This window comes from Diorhabda carinulata, chromosome 5 (genome assembly GCF_026250575.1).
Source record: "Diorhabda carinulata isolate Delta chromosome 5, icDioCari1.1, whole genome shotgun sequence".
Taxonomy (NCBI): Eukaryota; Metazoa; Arthropoda; class Insecta; order Coleoptera; family Chrysomelidae; genus Diorhabda; species Diorhabda carinulata.
The window spans coordinates 25,896,655-25,910,369 of NC_079464.1; the positions used below are offsets into that span (position 1 = coordinate 25,896,655).

The 13,715-nt window shown below is 33.6% G+C and overlaps 1 non-coding gene across 1 annotated transcript; it reads left to right on the forward strand.

The window, feature by feature from the left end:
• The first annotated feature begins 2,046 nt into the window (after window positions 1-2,046).
• On the forward strand, window positions 2,047-2,118 carry Trnam-cau (transfer RNA methionine (anticodon CAU)). The gene has a single exon. It is a non-coding gene; the product is annotated as a tRNA-Met (tRNA).
• The last annotated feature ends 11,597 nt before the right edge of the window (window positions 2,119-13,715 follow it).

A 13,715-nucleotide genomic window follows, 5' to 3' on the forward strand; every position in this document is an offset into this window, starting at 1 on the left:
AGCTATTTCTACTAATTTTTTTTATAAATCCGCTTAAAATGGAACATTTTGAGACCAAGATCATTAAAATCCATCAATTTTTCGATTTTCTACAGTCAAAAAACCAGGTGACCGTGAAAGTGTATAATTACCAAATATTTATTAAGCCCTAACACATACCTCTTTTCAATAGCTTAATTATCACTGTTTATATTAGTAGGTAGGTAATTTGATAAAGGGGCGGTTAATATTGGTAAATTTTATGACCGCAAAAATACCTGAACTGTATTATTCAGAATAATAAACATAAAAATAACATTAAAAATTATCTGTTCATAGCGCAAAAAGTGATTATAACGACGAAAATGTCGAGTCAAACGCGCCGAAGTTGTAAAACTTCTCCTGACAAATTTTGTTGTATTTGTGGAGAATTTATGGTGAAATGGCAAACTATTTCCGAAAATGTGGAAATAGCCTGTTTCAAATATTTTGGTACTTTAATTGGAGACCGAGACAAGCAGTGGGGCCCCCAAGCGTGCTGTGTTAATTGTAATGTGTCATTGGTGCAGTGGATGAATGGGAAAGAAAACATGCATGTCTTTTGCAATTCCAATGGTATGGCGGGAACCTACTAACCATTTTGACAACTGCTATTTTTGTCTAACAAAGACTGAAGGTTATTCTAAGAAAGGAAAGCACAAGATCGAGGTTGATTGATGGTCTAATGAAGGAACTTGATATATTGAGCATAATCTCAGTGAGTCTATGTATTGACTCGTCTAAATGAAAATTTAAAACCGTCTAGACCAGTTGCTCATGTTGTGAAGATGAAAGAAACTTATGAAAATATTTGCTTGCCTTTAGACAAAATTAACTACAAGTTTAAGTGGCAGATATGTGGGGACCTGAAGGTAATTGGAATTTTAATGGGGCTTCAGGGAGGGTTTACGAAACATTTCTTCGTCTGTGCAACAGTCGGGCAGTAGATCAACACTATGTAAAAAAAAATTGGCAAGCAAGATGTGAGTTTCAACCGGGATCTCAAAATTTTGAGTTTATACCATTTATAGATCCCAAAAATGTTCTTCACATTAAACTTGGATTGATGAAAAACTTTGTGAAGGCTATGGATAAAGAGGGTGATGGATTCAAATACCTTAGAGAAGTCTTTCCTCATTTGAGTGATGCCAAATTAAAGGAAGGTATTTTTATTGGGCCACAAATAAGAAAAATGCTGAACGATGACAATTTTGCAAAAAAACTTACCAGACAGGAACTTAGAGCATGGAAGGCATTTGTTAGTGTAATGAGGGGATTTTTGGGCAACAAAATGGATCCAAATTAACAACAGTTAGTTGATGAACTTCTAGACGCCTACATATCCCTTGGTACTCGAATGTCATTGAAAATTCATTTCCTCCATTCCCATCTGATATTTTTTCCCGAAATTTTGGTAACCAAGGACCACCTCTACCAAGATATTAGAAAAATGGAAATTCGGTATCAAGGACGATGGGATTCGGCCATGATGGGTGATTACTGGTGGTTTTTAAAAAGAGAAAGTGCAACCCCTCATAAAGGGAAAAAGTAGAGCTAATTTATATGTTTATTAGATGTAAACTATAAATATCGTCAATATATACGATTAAAAAAACGTGAAATTATTTTTTTAATAAATATTAAATATTTTACCAACGAATATAGTTCTATAAATGTAAATTAAAAACCTTACTTGTTACAATTATTTTTTTCATATTTGTATAGGTCCATTTTATCCCAATATGCTATTCATTCTTGTGTTACTAGAAATTTTTTTTTGTCGATCAGTGTATTTTTAATCTGTGATTTTCAACAGCTGGAACGATTTTGTTTAATTTTGGTTCATAATGAGGCCTATAGTATCTACATTTTTCTGAAAATATATTTGCTATTTCAAATGAATTTTTGTTTTTAAAGAAAACCGAATATTTTCCATGCAATCCGTATATTATATTTCCCAAGTTAATCGACTTTCCAATTCTCTATACATTCAACATAAATTCAGACTTTAGTAGTAACATATCACTGAGCAGAGTGGCGCAGTGGAAGCGTGCTGGGCCCATAACCCAGAGGTCCGTGGATCGAAACCACGCTCTGCTAATTTTTTTTTATTACATATGCTTAAATATAGGCATATTTTTTTTTGAAAACGCGCTAGAAATTAGTACTTTCCGGGTTATTTTTATGTCAGAAAATCTCATTTTGTCGGACCGAACCATAACGATTTGCTTAATTTTTTTTCCAATGAAAGCTATTGATGCACAGATCAGCCATCAATCATCGGATTTTATCTAATTTTCACCATTCTCAAGTTATACTCAAATGCGATTTCCCCCTGTACATTACTTATGGGAGTTTTTCATATACACACGTTCTATCCTCAATATCTCAGGTTCTATTCAAGATAGAGACTTCGTTTTGGTTTAAACACCTTCTTTCTTTTGAGTTTTTGAACACTTAAATCGGTTGAGTTGGAGAGGAGCAAGGCGCGGACATTCAATGTGGAGTTATGGATTTTTGTAGGTTTTTGCCATTTTTCTACATTCAAAGATCTATATCTCAGGTTCTAATATAGCTACAGAATACGTTTTGGTTTAAGAACACTCGCTGAAACACCTTCTTTCATTTGAGTTTTTGAACACTTAAATCGGTTGAGTTGGAGAGGAGCAAGGCGCGGACATTCAATGTGGAGTTATGGATTTTTGTAGGTTTTTGCCATTTTTCTACATTCAAAGATCTATATCTCAGGTTCTAATATAGCTACAGAATACGTTTTGGTTTAAGAACACTCGCTGAAACACCTTCTTTCATTTGAGTTTTTGAACACTTAAATCGGTTGAGTTGGAGAGGAGCTAGGCGCGGACATTCAATGTGGAGTTATGGATTTTTGTTGGTTTTTGGCAATTTTTCTACATTCAAAGATCTATATCTCAGGTTCTAATATAGCTACAGAGTTCGTTTTGATTTAAGAACACTCGCTGAAACATCTTCTTTCTTTTGAGTTTTTGAACACTTAAATCGGTTGTGTTGGAGAGGAGCTAGGCGCGGACATTCAATGTGGAGTTATGGATTTTTGTAGGTTTTTGCCATTTTTCTACATTCAAAGATCTATATCTCAGGTTCTAATATAGCTACAGAATACGTTTTGGTTTAAGAACACTCGCTGAAACACCTTCTTTCATTTGAGTTTTTGAACACTTAAATCGGTTGAGTTGGAGAGGAGCTAGGCGCGGACATTCAATGTGGAGTTATGGATTTTTGTAGGTTTTTGGCAATTTTTCTACATTCAAAGATCTATATCTCAGGTTCTAATATAGCTACAGAGTTCGTTTTTGTTTAAAATCACTCGCTAAAACACCTTCTTTCTTTTGAGCTTTTGACCATTTAAATCGGTCGAGTTGGAGAGGAGCTAGGCGCGGATGTTCAACGTGGAGTTATGGATTTTTGTTGGTTTTTGGCAATTTTTCTACATTCAAAGATCTATATCTCAGGTTCTAATATAGCTACAGAGTTCGTTTTGATTTAAGAACACTCGCTGAAACATCTTCTTTCTTTTGAGTTTTTGAACACTTAAATCGGTTGTGTTGGAGAGGAGCTAGGCGCGGACATTCAATGTGGAGTTATGGATTTTTGTAGGTTTTTGCCATTTTTCTACATTCAAAGATCTATATCTCAGGTTCTAATATAGCTACAGAATACGTTTTGATTTAAGAACACTCGCTGAAACACCTTCTTTCATTTGAGTTTTTGAACACTTAAATCGGTTGAGTTGGAGAGGAGCTAGGCGCGGACATTCAATGTGGAGTTATGGATTTTTGTAGGTTTTTGCCATTTTTCTACATTCAAAGATCTATATCTCAGGTTCTAATATAGCTACAGAATACGTTTTGGTTTAAGAACACTCGCTGAAACACCTTCTTTCATTTGAGTTTTTGAACACTTAAATCGGTTGAGTTGGAGAGGAGCTAGGCGCGGACATTCAATGTGGAGTTATGGATTTTTGTAGGTTTTTGCCATTTTTCTACATTCAAAGATCTATATCTCAGGTTCTAATATAGCTACAGAATACGTTTTGGTTTAAGAACACTCGCTGAAACACCTTCTTTCATTTGAGTTTTTGAACACTTAAATCGGTTGAGTTGGAGAGGAGCTAGGCGCGGACATTCAATGTGGAGTTATGGATTTTTGTAGGTTTTTGCCATTTTTCTACATTCAAAGATCTATATCTCAGGTTCTAATATAGCTACAGAGTTCGTTTTTGTTTAAAATCACTCGCTAAAACACCTTCTTTCTTTTGAGCTTTTGACCATTTAAATCGGTCGAGTTGGAGAGGAGCTAGGCGCGGATGTTCAACGTGGAGTTATGGATTTTTGTTGGTTTTTGGCAATTTTTCTACATTCAAAGATCTATATCTCAGGTTCTAATATAGCTACAGAGTTCGTTTTGATTTAAGAACACTCGCTGAAACATCTTCTTTCTTTTGAGTTTTTGAACACTTAAATCGGTTGTGTTGGAGAGGAGCTAGGCGCGGACATTCAATGTGGAGTTATGGATTTTTGTAGGTTTTTGCCATTTTTCTACATTCAAAGATCTATATCTCAGGTTCTAATATAGCTACAGAATACGTTTTGGTTTAAGAACACTCGCTGAAACACCTTCTTTCATTTGAGTTTTTGAACACTTAAATCGGTTGAGTTGGAGAGGAGCTAGGCGCGGACATTCAATGTGGAGTTATGGATTTTTGTAGGTTTTTGCCATTTTTCTACATTCAAAGATCTATATCTCAGGTTCTAATATAGCTACAGAGTTCGTTTTTGTTTAAAATCACTCGCTAAAACACCTTCTTTCTTTTGAGCTTTTGACCATTTAAATCGGTCGAGTTGGAGAGGAGCTAGGCGCGGATGTTCAACGTGGAGTTATGGATTTTTGTTGGTTTTTGGCAATTTTTCTACATTCAAAGATCTATATCTCAGGTTCTAATATAGCTACAGAGTTCGTTTTGATTTAAGAACACTCGCTGAAACATCTTCTTTCTTTTGAGTTTTTGAACACTTAAATCGGTTGTGTTGGAGAGGAGCTAGGCGCGGACATTCAATGTGGAGTTATGGATTTTTGTAGGTTTTTGCCATTTTTCTACATTCAAAGATCTATATCTCAGGTTCTAATATAGCTACAGAATACGTTTTGGTTTAAGAACACTCGCTGAAACACCTTCTTTCATTTGAGTTTTTGAACACTTAAATCGGTTGAGTTGGAGAGGAGCTAGGCGCGGACATTCAATGTGGAGTTATGGATTTTTGTAGGTTTTTGCCATTTTTCTACATTCAAAGATCTATATCTCAGGTTCTAATATAGCTACAGAGTTCGTTTTTGTTTAAAATCACTCGCTAAAACACCTTCTTTCTTTTGAGCTTTTGACCATTTAAATCGGTCGAGTTGGAGAGGAGCTAGGCGCGGATGTTCAACGTGGAGTTATGGATTTTTGTTGGTTTTTGGCAATTTTTCTACATTCAAAGATCTATATCTCAGGTTCTAATATAGCTACAGAGTTCGTTTTGATTTAAGAACACTCGCTGAAACATCTTCTTTCTTTTGAGTTTTTGAACACTTAAATCGGTTGTGTTGGAGAGGAGCTAGGCGCGGACATTCAATGTGGAGTTATGGATTTTTGTAGGTTTTTGCCATTTTTCTACATTCAAAGATCTATATCTCAGGTTCTAATATAGCTACAGAATACGTTTTGGTTTAAGAACACTCGCTGAAACACCTTCTTTCATTTGAGTTTTTGAACACTTAAATCGGTTGAGTTGGAGAGGAGCTAGGCGCGGACATTCAATGTGGAGTTATGGATTTTTGTAGGTTTTTGCCATTTTTCTACATTCAAAGATCTATATCTCAGGTTCTAATATAGGTACAGAATACGTTGTGGTTTAAGAACACTCGCTGAAACACCCTCTCTTTCTTTTGAGTTTTTGAACACTTAAATCGGTTGAGTTGGAGAGGAGCAAGGCGCGGACATTCAATGTGGAGTTATGGATTTTTGTTGGTTTTTGGCAATTTTTCTACATTCAAAGATCTATATCTCAGGTTCTAATATAGCTACAGAATACGTTTTGATTTAAGAACACTCGCTGAAACATCTTCTTTCTTTTGAGTTTTTGAACACTTAAATCGGTTGTGTTGGAGAGGAGCTAGGCGCGGACATTCAATGTGGAGTTATGGATTTTTGTAGGTTTTTGCCATTTTTCTACATTCAAAGATCTATATCTCAGGTTCTAATATAGCTACAGAATACGTTTTGGTTTAAGAACACTCGCTGAAACACCTTCTTTCATTTGAGTTTTTGAACACTTAAATCGGTTGAGTTGGAGAGGAGCTAGGCGCGGACATTCAATGTGGAGTTATGGATTTTTGTAGGTTTTTGACAATTTTTCTACATTCAATCTATACCTCAGGTTCTAATATAGCTACAGAGTTCTTTCTTTTCTATTATAATGATTTCTGATACTTATTTAATTATACTAAATTTAATTTGCTAAAAAAAATTTGTTCTCTAAAAGGAGTTTTCAAGTATGCTAGTTCTCCGCGGGCCGGATAAAATCTGTCCGCGGGTCGGATGTGGCCCTCGGGCCGTAGTTTGGAGACCCCTGCTTTAGGCGTAGTTCGTTTGTACGTTTAATATAACTATTAAAAAATAATGTTTATATTTGTAAAACAAAAATTAACGATTGTTACAAAAATTCTTAAAATTAGTTAATAAAGAGTTTTTGTTATAAAAATGTAAACTGACTAATATGAAGTTTATGGTACACCAAAGCCCGTTTTAAAAAAAATATTGTACGTAATACGTCCCGAAAGTGGTCTTTTACTGGACGAGTGGGCAAATTGCAAGCCTGCGACTAATTTAGGGATTTGTTACTTAAACTACTATAACTAGAAAAAACTTTTTCAGTAGTGAGTAACAGCGATGTTTATTGTTGTACAGGTATTCAATATACAGTGAGAAATGTCTCCAACGAAGCGCTGATCCACAAGGATATGGTTTGTTGAAAATTTTCCGTTTGTTCAAATATTATTTAAAAACTTTTATCAACGTGTCAAAATTGAAATTAGTTCCGTGTAAATATCTTTGTAAATATTTATCATATACAATGTTGAACATTTATAATTGCTGCCGTACTGTAATCGTTTTAATCTCAAAAGTATACACATTATACATGTATTACATAAATATATCACCCTATTGATCACGCACATAATACCCACTTGACAACTTTCCAACGATATTGTAGAAATGATGATCGATTAAAACGTAATAATGTTATACAATGCTGTCCATATTTATGGAATAAGTTCGATTTTAGCTTTATAATGTTCTATGTGAAAAAAACCTGACAATTTACAGTATGAAAATATCCTTCTTCAGCACCCCCTCGAAAATTTTATATAAAAAAGGGGTCGTGCGGCTCCTTGTTGGAAACGGATATTAGTCCTCTGATAGGATAAAGTTTTTCAAATTTGGTGCTGAGGAAATTAATTTTTAAGATGTAAAATTTGGATAATATCTATCACAAAACTTTATATAGAATATGAATCTATTAGGCTGCTGTCATTTAGGTATTCAAAGTTACTGAAAGATGTCAGTATATTTGTGCGCGTCTTCTTCTTCTTATCGTGCCGTCTCAAGGTTGGGTTAGGTTAGGTTAAATCTGATCATCAATCAATCCATGCTTCTGGCATGGAATTTACTTTAATTATATTTTATGACGTTGTTTAAGATATGTATTACTTTTACAGATATAAAGTAATGAATAACTATATGTTTAAGACTTTAAATCCGATTTAAATCAAAAGAATCACAAACATTGCCAATAACTCATGATATTTATAACATTCCATATATCAACAATAAACTATCAAAATTTTTAAATAAAAATTCTCATCTTTCTATAAACAAATCTGGATAATATTTTAAATTAGAATAAACCTTAAAGATTCTTTCCCTATTCATTATTTCATTGGTTAAATTGGTTAAACTCGGTTGTACTGGATCAACTGGATAAATTGTCATTATTCTAAAAAAAAAAATTGACTCAAATATAGCATTAAAATATTGGAAAGAAGCTGATCTAATCTGCACAGCAAGTTTGTATATGTCGATTCCATACTGATGGATTTTTTCAGTTAGTACAAATATTTCTTATCCCATCTCTGATAAAATATCGGCCATCCCGATGAACAGAAGACTTTGTTATTAAAGAACCAGACAAGTGGCTTCTATAGCACCCTTGATAGACCGATAATGGCGTTTTCACAAACGGCTACCAAACAAGTGATTTAGCATTATGCTCAAAGTACCGCAAAATCCCCCAATAGTTGAAAAGAAAAGTATCAAACGTGACTTTCACTCCTTACAACGAAATAATATTCCAAAATTAAACAACTATGAGAAAATCCCTAATCCCATCAAGGAAAACGATAATGTCATGAATCATGTCATTTAATACCGCAACGTTTTCTTTTTCTAGATGACAAAAATCTTTCTTCTACTCTTAACGCTTCAATTAACAACTGTGATTCAAATCAAGGAAATTCGAAGCCCAGTTCTTCCGGTTTCCCTATGTCCCACGTACGTAACTAATGCTCAACATACATTTTCATCTTCGTCTTAGCGTACCGTATCAAGTCCCCTTGACGTAGGATATCAGCATAGCAAAACTCTATCTTGAGCTAGTCTAAATAACTGTCCAGCTTCTCTTATCCCAGTCCATTCTCTAATATTCTTCAGCCAAGAGGCTTGTTTCCTTCTAATACATCTACGACCTTCAACTTTACCCATCATAATCATCTGGAGGTTATTAAACCGGCCACCACGCATTATGTGTTCCAAGTAAGCTATTTTCTTGCATTTAATGTTATCCAACAACTCCAAAAACCATATAACCACTTTTCAAAAGCCTCTAAGCGATTAATGATTTTTAAAGTCCATGCTTCGACACCATAGGTAACATTTGATCATCCACATTCGTGAGGAAGAGCTATCCGTGCCCTGTGTGCCGGCATCTCTCACTTAAATTTTTTGTGCTGAGTATTTCTACATCTGTTAGGTTTAGGTTTTCATTCAAACAATCATTGTTTGTATTGACATATCACATTTATTGGAAATAATTTCGTTTAGCGTTGATTTGATTGAAAAATATTATAGTACAGCCAATCAAGCTTAAAATCGACCGAAACCTCGCAATTTTAAAGATCTTCATCGATCTTCTCGAAAATTTGGAATTAAGTTCATCTTACCCTCCTCTTCAAACCTGACTCGGTCACAAAGTATGCTTTTTATTTTTAAGGGGGGAAATCACCCCTTACTCAAATAAATTGAAAACTAGTGAATTAAAGCGGTAATTGGCTATAATTATGTTCAAATATGATATATGTTGATTGTTTTGTATCGTGACTTCAATATTTTGATATTTTACAGCTCACCTAACCCTAAAAACAACCCTTTATACAAAGATTATTTAAAAAATGTGGCAAAATCTGACCCTCAATATTTTTAATAATGCAACCAACAAAAAAAATTGCAAATTACTAAATGGAAGCAGTTATAGGGCTCATTATGTTCAAACATGTGAAATTTTACAATGTAAGTAATATTTCAATTTTTTATATGTAACTACCCTTAAAAACTACCCTAATACAGTTATTTAAAAAACGGCTGAAAGTATGAAATCATTTTATTTTCGATTTTGAGTAGAAAAAATATATATAATTTAAATATAACAAACCTGATACATAAGTTTTTAATTTATTTCAATCCCTATAAACTACCCCTTATCACAAAAATTAGGGAAAAATTTTATTGAAAGCTTAAAGTAATGGATTTCGTTAAGAAAATGAATTGTTACTTCCGATATAATAAAATATTTCTACTATTTTTTACCCCCTGTAAATATTAAACCTTTTAAACTTCCAACATTCAAGAAATGTTAAGCAGGTGTTCATCACGAAAGAGCCCTTCCTTCTCTTGAATTTCTATCTTTAACTCATGATATACATACATATATATTATTTTTTTTGCATGTATTTATACATGTGGGAATCCAGTTATATAAATACAAAGGAGACACTGCATGTATAAAAGAATAAATACTCCAAAAAGATCAAAACTTAGACGTTTCGTGATTTTCGAGCATTATCTGTAGAAAAATGTATTCGGTTTTTTAATAATAACTCGGCTTTAAGCCTTTAAACTTTTTTTATTCATCCCTAAATCATTTTGCATGGAATTTCATGAGCTACAAAACCATGAGAGTTGCAACCCTTCTAGGCCTTTTTCTTCAGAGCATTTTGATGTTAAAGGGTAAAAAAGACTCAAAGACTCTCCCTTAGCATTGATATTAATACTTTAAACGCTTATTTCTCATTTAATTTTCAAGCTACGTGAGTTTAAAAAAAGAAAAATGTCCAGTAAAATAAAAGCTAAATTTTAGTTACAAAAAAATTCTTTCGTTGATCCAATAGTTTTTTTTTCAAAATATACGTGTTCCAAATCATTCAAACTTTTGGAACGTATTGTTAGTGCTTAAAAAAAGATAATTTTACATGGGCTACGATTAATTTTAATTTTGCCGCACATGGTGTCAAATTTACCGACATTTTTTTTTCGAGTTACTCAACTTATTTTCATCATAACTCGCTTAATTTTCATGTTAGACGGTTTTATAAAAGCTCATTTTATAGGTCTGAAAAAGTACTTTAAAAACGTTTATTACAATTTTTTATGAAAAATTGATCGTTTTTCTGTTATTTGACATAACCTCTGCATAAATTTACGAAAAAGAAAAAATTGGCTTTCAGTAACTCATAAGCTGCTGAATATTATTTAAAAAATTTAATTTAAACTGCCACATTCTTTGTTTTTTTTATAAGCTTCAATTTTGATAAGAATAATTTTTTCCAGAAAATGCGTAATTTTCGAGTTTTTCGTGAAAAAGTGTTGAAAAACGTGTTTTTTTTTTTAATTGTCAATCGCGAATAACTCAGAAATTATTGAGTTGAATAAAAAACTTTATTCTACATTTTCTTCATAAAATTCAATTCTCTATCGATTCCGGTGTTATTTTGAAATTTTAAATTTCCACCCCCGAGTAAGGGTGGCATTCATCCCTGTGGTAGAAGCATACATTGGCACCAAATCAGGTTTGTTATTTGTATAATTTTTGAGCTTAAGCCAAAATTTTAAACTAATCCATGAAGGTCTTTAAAATTGCGAGGAGATTTGCTTGGTTCACTGTACTATTATGAATCTAATTATGAAAGTTCGAAAATTTCATGAAACAAAATGAAATATATCCAATTGTGACTTTTAGTGACGAGTTCTATAATTATTAAAGGGCTGACTTAATAAAATTTATGGGTCTATTTTAGTCGGTAGCACCAGTTGAGCTTTGCTCAACTTTAGACATGGTCCGCATCACAGAACTTTCGTCTAGATCTACTAAAATGAGCAGTAGCTCTCTGAGAAAGCTTTACTGGCTCGACTATAGGAGGGCGTCATAGTGAAAAGGTTAAAAAATGTACGAGCTACCTCAAATCTACATTTTATTTCCTTTTCGAGAACCAGTTGCTCAATAATATAGCAACCAAGATATTTGAAACTGTACACTGAATCGTTTGTTCGTTTACCTGTAGCTATGTGTAATGGTACGGCAAGGGTCTAAATACCATATATTTTTAGAACGGTTAATATTTAGACCCATCTCTTTACCACTCTTTTAATGGCGTTTAAAAGGCGTTGCAGTCCATTCAAGTCTGCGTATCTGATTTTATTTATAAGCTTACCGTTAATTTTTACTCCATATGATAAGTTGTGTCTAGCTTGCTCAAAGATCTTATCTGAATACAAATTAAACAGAAGTGGTGAAATTATGCAATCTTGGTTTACACCTTTTAAGATTTTCCATTCTTCTGTCGATTTTCCGTTGATTTGAACGCCCGCTCTTTGGCGCCAATATAATTCTTGAATGATTTGTGCACGTATTAAATTTAATTATGGCTAATTTTTCTGAGACTCAAAGAATAGACAAAACAAGTACTCAAAAAGAAGTTTGTGAAATTTTTAATGATAAGTACACTGTTCAACACGTTTAGCAGTCATACTCATCCTCCAAAAATTGTGAATTGCTCCATGTATCTCATCCTCCCTCGTTAAACGTCGTCCACGTAAATTTTTTTATAAGATAACGAATCATCCCTGAATTAAATCAGAAGCCTCTCCAAAGAATACTGTTTCAAATCACAAAACTATATTTGGCGGCAGTATATATATATATTTTTGTAGGAGATACGTTCTTGATGAGAATACTGTTGTTTCAAAAATAAGATATATCTGGAAAGCTCTCAATATAAAAAAGTAAAATGGTGAGGACAATTATCATTTTCAACACATTCTGTAACATGTAATTGAGATCGTTCAGTAATACTAAAAATGCTAAGCGGAAACATCTACATAAATATTAGTTTTACTAAAGCACAACGAATTCAAAAGAATAATATAGGATTGCGACGAGGCCTCACCCGACGGTTGGGCAAAAATATATTTTTGTTTTATACAAAACCAGCTGGTTTAACATGGAGGAAACCAGTCTTAAGGAACTGAATCACACGAGTCAGATGACTGAATCTGTTGTTTACCATGGCCATGGGCTTCTTCGCAATTTCTTTCTGAGAATAAAGTAAACCCGAACTTCTGTCCTCTCAGAATACGAGAATGTATTACCAGTTCCATCCATAGCAATGAACAATAACTTGTTAGAAGTTTTAGTGTAAAGTTTGACGTCAAAAAAGTAAACCAGAATTAAGCAATTAATTAAAAGAAAGCCATCATCAAATACCTCTATTTAAAAGGGTTAGGAGATAAGCAGATTTACGAAGATATGCTTAATACCCTTGGTGATCAATGTCCTTCGTATGCAGCCGGGAAAAATTGGACTGCAAGCTTCAAAAGAGGTGAATTTTCCATTGAAGATGATGACCGATCGGGAAGGCGGCCAGTTTCTGTGTCAGTCCCCGAATATATCGATGCAGTTCATGACATGATATTATCAGACCGTCGAATTGGGCTAAAACTGATATCTGAAGCACTGAACGCGTTCATCACATAGTTCATGTCAATTTGGACATGAGAAAAATTGCTGCAAAATGAATCCCCAAATGTTTGAATGTTGACCAAAAGCGTGCAAAGGTAGAAGCATCGCGTTCGATCTGTGCTCGATTTGAAAACGATGTAGACTTCTTAAACCGAATTGTTACTATGGATGAGACTTGGGTACATTTCTACGATCCAGAAACAAAGCAACTATCGATGGAATGGCGACACTCTGGTTCTACAAGAAGTTTCGTGTCCAAACATCTGCTCGAAAAGTCTTGCTTCAGTTTTTTGGGATTTCCATGGAGTAATCATGATTGATGATTTTTTGAATAAGAGTAAAACAATAACTGGAGTTTACTATTCGACATTAATGGTGCGATGCATTGAAATATGCTGTAATCATGATGTTAGAGACTGATGCAATGTTTTTGGTCCAATAATTTACTTAATTTATGATCTTAATTACTACACGTAAAAAATTAATGAAGGAAAATTGATTGAAAAAATTTCCCAAGCAGGTAACAACGTTTCATGCAGTTATAAAACT